Below are 10,763 nucleotides of genomic sequence, written 5' to 3'. Positions count from 1 at the left end.
GGTTAGATCTGATCTCATTGCTACAAGCATGTCACCTCGCTACTGAACACAATTCACTTTGAAGGGCCAAGAGTTTAATATTTTAGTAAAGTGATTAGCACTGCCAAATGTTTGAGCATTACATGAGGTGACAGTATGGGTGTAAGCAAGCATTGCAATTAAGAAAGTTGCTGCTCATCTGCAAAATACTGAATTAAACCAATCTTATGCAATTCAACAAACACCGCCCACTTTGCCATTTTATCATCAGTCCCTGCCTGCAGTTCGAAACATCTTCTTTGGGCTTACCTCTAAAAATTGTCTACGAAACATATCTGTGAACTTTTCTTACTTCACTGGTTTTGCGGATTATTTCCAGTCTCAAAAGGAATAACAAATACATGTGGTTCTATGACACATACAGTAAATACTTACCTTTCTAGGTAGGTTACAAAAGGGAAGTAATGCAGAAGGTTGGCAGTCTAAACATAAATGAGTGTGTCAACATGGTGTTTTGGCACTGGAGTGTTTATTACTCCAATCATGTGCGTTAATAATGAATGAAAAGGCACATAAGTAGGAATACTTTATTTTGACACAGAAGCTATGGGAAGCTATGGCCAACATGTGTGTGTTGCCATTACGCTCATAAGTGAAGTGCAGACTTGAGAGTACACTGTTGAGCCAGTAGCACAGAGAGCAGTCAACTTGGGCCAAGGAATGCCATGCTTTGAAAGGTGGGCAGCTGTTGTGATCTCTCGACTAGTATCAGTCACGTGCAGGATCGACTGTCATGGGAAGAAAAAACAAAAGAATGCAAGCTCAGAACAATAACAAAACACCCAGAGAAACTCAGAGACGTACCAAATTTAAATAAAAAGATAACAGGACTGCAGACTATGCAGCAGCTCATATATTCTAATAGTGGATTTGCATATGGTCACTACACCCTCAAAAAGGAAAGAAGCACGAATGCTGAATTCATGACTCGTCAAAGGAACCAGACAAAAAGAAAAGTGTGCACCCTGTAGCATAGCTCAAGAACGAGAAAAGCCAAAACAGCGAAAAGGTTACCCTAAGTAAGGCCAGTACTAGTGCTCTCTGCATGCATGTGACAATGTATCACTGCAGTGCACATGCACAGCAGAAATGGACACCATGGGTAGTAAAGAACTGATATGAAGTTATCAATACTGGCCACAGACATCAGAACAGACAGCCGATTGTGCTTTGGTATAACGCAAGCGTGCAGGCTTTAGTAGGTTGTGAAGCATATAAATAAACGTTGAGACATCTTGAAAACCATGTGTGCACATTTTCATTTGCTGCTGCATCCAAGAAGTTTCGCTTGCACTGTTCATTAGATGACATGCATTGCTCTCGGATTGTAGCGTTTGTCGACTACACAGCATGATTCCAGAATCGCGACTAATTCAGCTGTGGACTTTTCATTTTCTAAACTTGCGAAATCCTTCCTATGGGCCGTGAAAAAGAATGAGGAACTGTTCCACCCAAATGTCTATAACGCACATGATGGCAGCCACAAGTCATTTTGTGCCAAACAGTAGTTTCCATACAAGTAACAAGAAGTTCTCAAACTATGTGACAGGACCACAGCTATTTACTTTGAGGGTGGCCACAGCAAACAGGCAACAACCACAAGATGGCCAAATCCCTCATCGAACTGCAGCACCACAACAGTTGCTACAATGCCAGCATCATAAAACCTCTGGCTGTCTTTGATATACGGTCTCCATCACAAATACACCAGTTCATGTTGTTAAGGAGGCTGTCCACGAGCATCTTACTTCTCATAGCAGCTAAAAAATATTGCAAACAGAGACCAACACTTGACTTTAAGTGCAGTAGCAGCACTACCAACATTCAGTGTGTTAATGGAGTATACACACCCTGAAACAGATAAGACAAAAAATCAATAATAGATTATTTAGCTGTTGAAGATAAAAATCAGGTGATGATCTGTACAGAGCAATGTCTTGCATGTCGTTAACAAGCAAAATGCGACCAAGATTAGGTGCATATGCTCCTGTAAGATGAAGTGCTGCACTGGCCTAGCCCAAGCAGTGCGGGTACCTCCAGTCAAAACGCTTTCAAGTGCCATCATCCACGAGATGGTTGCCCAATAGCAATCGGAATTTTCATAATGCTGCGTTCCTTATCTTCAGCCAGCATTTTTCCCTCTTCCCAATGGATGCAACCCTTCCCAAAACTCCAAACTGAAGACATCAATTCAGTCATGCAGAACTGTCAATAATGACCTGAACCACAAACCAACTTGGAGAGGTGGAAGCAGGCTCGAGCACTTTGAAGCTATAAAACGGAAGTTTTGAAGCATTCAAATTGTTTTAGAGCACGTTTCTAAAGTCAAATGATATTGTTACGGACGACATCAAAGAAGAAAAAGCGGGCAGTGGCGCGGACAGGAGCGCTCGCGCTAGGCCCGGCAACATTTTTCATTAAACGCCATCTCACTGTCATCGACCATCTCTCTGTCCTGTGTTCTCCTGTTTTCATCGGCTTGCCGTATCGTAACATTTGGTTGGAGGTGCTGGTACTTCATCATCACCCCCCCCCCCATCCTGGTCCGGAGCATCAGCGCCCTGCGACTTCTTGCGCCGCCGTAGAAAGGTTAGGAGGAAACGCAAAGTAGCCAATAGCGTGCGTATATAGCCTTCACGCCATGCCAAAACTGCCATTCGTCAAGCGTAGGTACCACCTCCATCAAAGAAAGAGGAAGCCAATATTCTTCTCGAATTAATGTATCTTGAACTGGAGGTGACGGCGGTAGAAGAAAGACAAGAAGCTCAGGTGGCGTGCCCGTCCTGTGGTGTGCGAGCGGTGCCGTTATATCATAGCTCACAACAGCACCGCCGCCAGGGCCGGCACGTGTTCTGGCTGCAATGCTCTTCGCTGATTCTGCATGTAGAAGATGGCGCCGCTGCGGCAGCAAGACTGTATCTGTGGCTGAGGCGTCACGAGTGTTGAACACCAACCTTGAAAAAGATTGCACCTCATCAAGCGTTCGAATGTTGGCCCTTCCCAGTGGTTTGTATAAGGTTTCCAGTTCCTAGCCTCCAGTGGTATACAGTCGTTCCCCCTTTAATATGGACGACCCGAATTATGAACAGTTTTTCTGGGGACGAAACTTTTTCAGTGTAGTTATTCCTCATTAATATGGAAACTCGCTGTCTGGACAATGGACAGGGGAAGAATGTACACGGCCCACTTGGGCCCATGTATTTTTGTCTCGGTAATATGGACAGTGCTTGAAAAAAAAGCAGAGGAGTCCGAACGCAAGTTAAATAAGGGCACGCCGCCCGCGAACCTACGCAACAGCCGATACAACCGGATGCCTGAACGAGTCCTGTGGGGTTGGAAAGAATAAAAGCGAGCGTGGGGCGCAAGAGCGGAGAGGAACTTGCACAGCAAACCGAGGGTTGGCGTAAGAAAGACCCTGAAAGGGGAGAACCAGGAGATTTCTGGGTGCAGCGGCAGTGCCGCCGCAGTCGGGAAAACAGCAACATGTGGTTGCAATAAATTCTGCTGGACGTGAACAGAGAGGCCGGTAAAAGCGTAAGAAAGAAATGACAGGAAGAAAGAAAAGTGCATACAGTGGTGGTGGGAACTGAAGTTTTCTTTCCCAAAGCACAGTATGTGTTCCATGAAGCCGTAAACTCTTTTCGGTGAGAGTTAAGACACACTCACAAAGTAGGGCGACAAAAGAAAGGCGATGTACGAGCATGCAACCGAGACCGGGCGTCCCGTCCTGGGCGCGGTTCCCTCTCAGGCTCCTGGTTTTCGTTCCTGTTGCTGCCGAACTGCCACATTTTGCACCTGAGGCGGGTCCGCATGTCGGCTTCGCTATAAGTCAACGATGCGGCCTTGACAAGGTCTGAGCTCTTCGTAGTCGGCTAATCGTCGTTCTAAACTGTACTTCAGCTTGCAGTGTTTGTCTTACACGAACACATAGAAACGGCGCCAAGAAGATGGGATGTTCTATAGCCTCCGCATAGCAGCTTGCCAATTTGACTCTCTCGCTTCCTTACGGAAACAGTACAAGGCAAAAAAGAAAGAATCAGAAGAACGGAAAGGCAGAAAGGTTAACTAAGCAAGAAAGTGCAAAGTATCAGGAGCCTGTAACCCTCAACTGGAGTCTGGATTTTGGCATGGTGGGAATTAAACGCAAAAGAACAGAGCTGAACGTCGGCGCGAAGCAAGCAATCTGTGAACACAAGCAGCAAAAGCCATCTCAGTCAATCTAAGCCGTGAGGGACTAGTATCGACAGCTCGACTGTTTCCTCGCCTCAGAAGAATCTCAAGCAGCTACTTAGCGGCTACTTTGCTCAATGCCGAGCCCATTTTGAAAGTGATGGTGAGTAGAAAATCGGACGCCGATTCATGCTCGAAAGTTAAACCAACACAAAGCCCACCATCACGTGTGTCATTGTACGCGAGTCGCTTCAGTCTCCACTACCAGTTTTCGAAGACAACAATGATAAGGATAATGCACTCAAAATTGCCGGTGTTCTGTCAAATTTTGTGTCAAGTGCACACCGTTATCTACAAAAGAAGTCATTAATTACAATTCTTTTTTTCTCAATAAAATTCTTTTCATTTTATTCATGACTCGTTATTATGGATGACTCGCTTTATGGACAGTTTTGGTCGGAAACCAAAGTGTCCATATTAGCGAGGCACGACTGTATAAAACTGACCATATGTAGAAGTGCCTTATTGCAGACCAGACTGTCTGTGCTCGCTGATAGCTGAAACAGCCTCACCTGGCACTACTCTAATTTATTAGGCGAACTTCACGCTGCACCACACCAGCGTAACCCGCACATGGCATTTTACGCTTTAAAACATGCAAGAGCGGTGTTTGACTGCTGCTCCTTAGTAACCGAGGGGAGTAATTTCATATATTCATTCGTATCGTTCAATGTGGCCGGCGCACGCCTAATTGTTTACGACTCTGACTCGATTTAAAAATTGCTCATTCAAGATTTATCTTATTCCATCATCAAGGAGATTTCTAAACTCTATCAAGCCTTTGCGGCTATTTCAGTTATGAGACGTTCCAATCAACAGATTAAAATGAAAACCATACCCACATTTGGTTTTGAATTTTTTCACGTGGAGAAAAAAAAAAAAAAAGTGTACATGACGCCAAAAAAAACAACAAAAGGGCTATGTCTCTGGAGCAATGGTCCCAAATCGGCTCAAAGTGTGAGGACGCCGTAGCAGAGGCTTCTGGATCACTTCGGCCACCTGGGATTCTTCAGTGAAACTGCCATTGTTAAGTATATGCCTGCAATGCTTTCAGCTTCGACCAAAATGCTGTTTCCCAATTAGGATCAGACTAGGGTATCCCAGCTCAGTACTCGAGAGCTTTAATGACCAAGCCACCGCGGTGCCGTAATAAGTAAATAAATAAGCCAAGAAGACTAAACTTCTTTCTCGGAGCGTACCATGGTTATTTTATCCATTTCGCTGCAGCTACGCTGCGAATGTGTATTTTACTCTGACAAAGTGACTATAAAGGACATCGGCCCTATGTGTACAAGCCCGAATCCGGCTCAGACCCGTACCATTAAGCCCACTCAGAGTCCAGCAAAAATGTTCATGTGTCGGCCCAGACGGGCCGTGGGTTGGGCCACACCCAGCTTTTGGGCCTGTCCATGCCCACACAGTGTCGTGTGAAGCGCGTGCTACCTTCACTTGACGCTTCTACAGAAGGTTTGACGATCTTCTATTTTTTTTCGGTTCCTGGGGCTGCCTTTCAGTGGGTCGCTTTCTACTTTTCGATGCCTGAAAGGTAGGCAAGGCAGGCAGAGAATATCGTGGGGACCGCTTCCTTTGCTACCAACGCGCAACGCTTTGCAGCACATGCCCATTTAACTCTGTCGTCCATGTTTTGGACACAAACCTGGGCTCCAAGCGCCCCTCACAAACAGTGGCTGTATAGCTCGGTCCTTTCTTGGTATGCCGGCCACCATAGCTGAAGTCGTTTGACATCTTTTCGCACCGAAGAAAGCTGACATTTTTCATTGCAGAATACGTAGCCTGTATTGCAGTGGTGAACAATGCACTTTTTTTTCCACATTACATTACATTACAACTTAGAATATACCGTGATCGAAGAAAGGCGTGGAGCGGGGGCGTCAGCGAGAAAAACAAAATGTGCACCGATGCAAGTTGAGAACTGACTGGCAATCCTTGCGGCACCCAGCGAACCCGCGGCCACCAACAGTCAACGCAGTCTCTCGGCAGCCTACGGAAATCAGAGCATCGGTATTGCCACTTACTGTTCGGTGCGGAGCGACCCGTTCACACACTTCTAACACCATGATGCGGAGGTTGTGGGTCTGGGCCGACCAGTGGCATATAGTCGCTTTTTGCTAAACAATTACCTTTCAGACAAACTAATTATGAATTATCCATTGATCCCCACGCCATTATGGGCATAGAGCAGGGGGTCTCAAACTCATATTGCTACGTGGGCTGCATTGAGAAAGCTTTTTCTCTCATGACCCAGGAGCCAGAAAGTAATAAAACAACAGGAAACAAAGTACAGTAAATAACAATAAAATGAACAAAAATAAGCAAAATTTCGTTTTGTCAGACCAAGCGCTCCTATTATTGCAAAAGAAAAGCAATGTGTGCTGTTTCCACTTCAATGCCGGACAAAAGCAGCTTCAGGATCGCTCAGAGAGAGGTACTGAAATGGTACACCTGTTAATAAATATCACACTTATAATCTTCAACAAGAAAATAAAAAAAACAAACAAAAAGAACACTTAGAAATAAAAGAGAAGGCAGGATGTCTGGCTCCTTGCTTTTGAAGGCATAGTGATGTCAAATGAAAGTTCACGCAGATTAAGTGGTCAACGCCTTTTCAAAAATGAATGCGTACTAACTGGTACAAAATCTGAGTTTATTTTAGTTGGAAATTAGGGCTGGTGGCAATGCTTTCAAAACGTCAGCTGAAAATTTTGAGCTGGCGGACTGCAGCACGCAGCTCCGCGGGCTGTGCGCCAAGGCCCCTGGCATAAAAGGATAATCTCTGATGATCTCTGATGAGCGGAAAGAAAGTGTTCGACATTGGGCTGCATTCCCCATTCTCAGCAAGGGAAACTAGAATGCTTCTTTGCTCGTCAAGTGAAGAGGATATACATTAGGCAGGCATTGCCTCTGCTACGAAATGGACACCACCGTAGGCAGTGTACACCTGGACAATGTTTTAACAGTACCACGTGACCGTCGACTGCCCTGCACTGCTGCGCCGGAAGATGCAGGAGATGACAAAGCAATAGAGTGCGAGGGCGTGCTCACAATTCTTGCTGCTGCAGTGAACCTCGTTTGCTACGCTGCTTTGATCAATGTGAAGCAACCCTGCCACAATTGGCTGGCAGGCATGCCGGTGCCCGGAGAAGCTGTCATTGTTTGTTTTTAGCCGCAATAGTATCTGCATATCATGCGAATATCTCCAAAGTACACACATTTCCGATAAAAAATCCAACATGCCCCATAACTCTTGCCATCGATACTTTTGAAAAATTGTTGTATCGGTACTTTCATTGCATTAAAAAAAAAAAAAAAAAAAAAAAAAAAAAAAAAAAAAAAAAAAAAGAAACCCTTGAGACAACCAGGGACAAGTGTAATATTTGGAACGTTACAAGTTTGCACAGATTGAAGCCACAAGCACATAGCAGAGCGCTCCCAGAACTCCGATATGAAACTTGATTCAAGGGGTTGCTGCCAATGGAGCAGAACAGCCAAGCAGACAACACTCGCTGAAGCAGCATGATTACATCTCCCTGCTTGTTCCCTCTCCTGATTTCCACTTTGCTTCTGCTCGGACAGTCGACGCTCAAGCGATACTGTTAAAGAATTGGCAGGGTGTATATTCTGTGCTGCTTGTCTTGCAAGCCATTGATGCCAATCTTGCAGACCTCATTTTATCTTTCACAGTGGTTTCCAAAGCTATAAAGTTATTGCAGCAACTTTGTTACACGCACAAAAAAGCGACACAACCAATCTGTGCAGGAATATCATTCGTTAAAGAAGGCAGCTTTGCCAGTTTTTCACAGCAAATTGAGAAGACAATAAAGCGTGGTTTGATCTTCCATCTCGTGCAAACATTTGTTTGTTTTTGGAGCTAGTCTGGTTTTCTTAGTCTGAATCAACTGTTACATTGCACACTGTTTGCAACGCATTGATTGCAACTGAGAAAAAAAGGCTGCAAACTACAAGCTGGACACTGCAGCTGCAGGAATGCTTGCTTGCTTGATTCATTCATGCACTCTATGCAAACTGGTGACCTGTGCCATGTTCCCCATGTAAAAGTTAAAACAAATGACCAGTCCCGGTGGCACAACAATTGTTTTGAAATTAAGTACAGGGCTCACGTTGTGGCGTTGGAGCATAGGCTGCCTCCGCCTTTCATAGTCCCTCCCATTTGTTCAGCCTCAGCAACCAGCAAGCCCATGCTAGACTCCAAAACACATATCAGGATGATCCCTGCGTACCAAATATTAGACGTCAGCTTATAAGCGATGTTTACACACACAAAAGAAATTAAGACAAGTACATGTTGATGCATTTTAAACACAAGGCGAAATCGCTTACCTCACCGCAATTGGAAAGTGGCCCTGCATACACTTGACAGTGCGCAGTCATAAAATGAGGTATTAAATCATTATTCTACACCGCGTCACAGCAATGAGGGTCACACAAAGGGTCACGTCGCACAAATGGTTAGTACGTCGTGGTGCACCGAAACAAAAGCTTCCCACACAGGCCTGTGTGATCCTCACCTTTCCTGCTTCTACGCGTTGTTTTGTCATGTCCTAGTATCTCCTTAAGTCCCTCCATCAGCTCAAAGACGTTACAATCATTAATTATTCATCCAGACCGCTGAGGAAAGCTTACCCAAGTTTCCCGCCGTTTTCAGGCGCACGCAAGACTGGTAGTCAGGCGTGTTTTACATGACTGAGACTTTCGTGCGGTTGGCCTAATAAACGGTATTTAACCGTATGTTCCTTGGTGTCGAACTACGTTGAGCTTTCGATTGAAACTTTCTATAATACACCTTTGGGCCGTTCGGGCCCACTGCCGGCCAAGCAGGCTCAATGGTCGTCAACAGAACATTCGGACGCACGGAAGTTGAAAACTAAATGTAGAACTCCAGACAGCGGGCAATGACTCAATACATGCATACTGAAGTATCTAAAGAATAGAAAAAATTGCTTACGTACCGTACAACACGAGAGCACCCAGCTCTCACGGCTCCCACCATGGACGACGACGACCAGCCATTTTGCTACTAAAAGCAACACAAAACCCACAAAACAATAGCCGGATGTGACGTTTTTCTTACACCGGATAAGACGTCATGGGTTGCAGCAAGCATTTTGCTCCTGCAACCCGGTTGTAGGAAGCATTTCGCTGCTGCAACCGGGTCGCAGCAGACGGCGCCTCATGGCGTTGGTCGCGCACTTGTACTCATGGCTTATATCCATGCCTATTTCAGTCGAAGCGTTTCGCGTACTCATATATCAAATCCTCCTCGCTAATCTCCTTGCTAATCTCTGGATTGCTAATCTCTGGATTAGCAAGGAGGATTTGAGAAATCCGCGCTTGGTTGCTACAATCAAGCACGGAGTTTGGACGCGCTTGATTGTGACGTACAGTTGCAGACGAAGTTTTTCTCGTGTAGTGCAATTTCTAGCTTAGCTCTGGGCTTCGGGTTCGGCTGTGCATTGTGCGCTTCATTCGACGCAAGGGAATTAGGCTCCCCGTGGGCTGCTTATCTCGTTGTTCTGCCGAAAGTATTCCGCCTTCAAATACGCAGTTGGTGCAGTGTTCTGTTCCATAGCTCTAAGGCTGTACGTTATGGCACTGCATTTATTTACCTCCGAATTCCTTTTTGCAATCAGCTAGGCTACGAGTTCGCAATTAATAATTCAGTGTTTAATGTATCTGATAGAGACAGGAAATACAGGCTGTATGGCCGGTTAATATCGCTTGTCAGAAAGAAACTGCAGGCAGCTACAGCTGGTGAATATTCGAGGTTGCTTTGGTTGCCTTTGGTACTTATATGAAACTATATATGTATGACCGCGAACTGGGTTTGCATTATGGCTCAGCAGTGTGGCTGATCAATCTAAGTCAGAAAAAACGGTACATAATGCAAACTCCTGTTTTTGGAAGGTGCAGTTGTACTGAGTGTGCCCTGTATCTGAATTAACTCAGCAGTTTTCGTGGAGCCTCCTCGCCCATACTTCTATAGTTTCCATCTTTCAGAGATTTGTTCAAGTCATGCAGTGGCATCGTCTTTTGACTTGTTATTATGTGAAAGTTGCGATATGGGCAGTATGGTATGTTTTTCATCGAGACACTGGCCCAGTCAAGAAAAAAAATAATTTTCAATTGAGGTTTGCAGTTGCAAAATTTCTAAATATGCTTTTGGCACAGACTCGAAGCACCAGTTTGAATAAATTGAACATTCCAATTAGGCAGTTTAGCTAAGGCTTCCAGTTTTAATGCTTATTTTGCTGGCACTGACCTGAAATGGCAGCTCCAAGCGGGCGACAGGCAAGCATGCATTCATATGACACATAGACCATAGGAACACTATATATACCTGAAGAGTTGACACGATCTTTTCTTTGTTGGGGCTTAACCTCGCACATTGGACCCTCCTCTTGCATTCAGTGGCAGATCTTCAGGAGTCAGAGTTACTTCGTTTAATCACAACTTAT

The 10,763-nt window shown here is 45.0% G+C and overlaps 1 long non-coding RNA gene across 1 annotated transcript; it reads right to left on the bottom strand.

The window, feature by feature from the left end:
• Positions 1 to 552: 552 nt before the first annotated feature.
• Positions 553 to 9,394, bottom strand: LOC146199606 (uncharacterized). The gene is made up of 3 exons (XR_014705098.1): positions 9,258 to 9,394; positions 8,409 to 8,520; positions 553 to 767 (listed from the first exon to the last, which is right to left on the bottom strand). It is a non-coding gene; the product is annotated as an uncharacterized LOC146199606 (long non-coding RNA).
• Positions 9,395 to 10,763: the final 1,369 nt, after the last annotated feature.

This window comes from Amblyomma maculatum, chromosome 2 (assembly GCF_055883805.1).
Source record: "Amblyomma maculatum isolate TAMU_Amacu chromosome 2, ASM5588380v1, whole genome shotgun sequence".
In the NCBI taxonomy this organism is placed as follows: domain Eukaryota; kingdom Metazoa; phylum Arthropoda; class Arachnida; order Ixodida; family Ixodidae; genus Amblyomma; species Amblyomma maculatum.
This window is presented reverse-complemented; position numbering and strand designations above follow the sequence as displayed.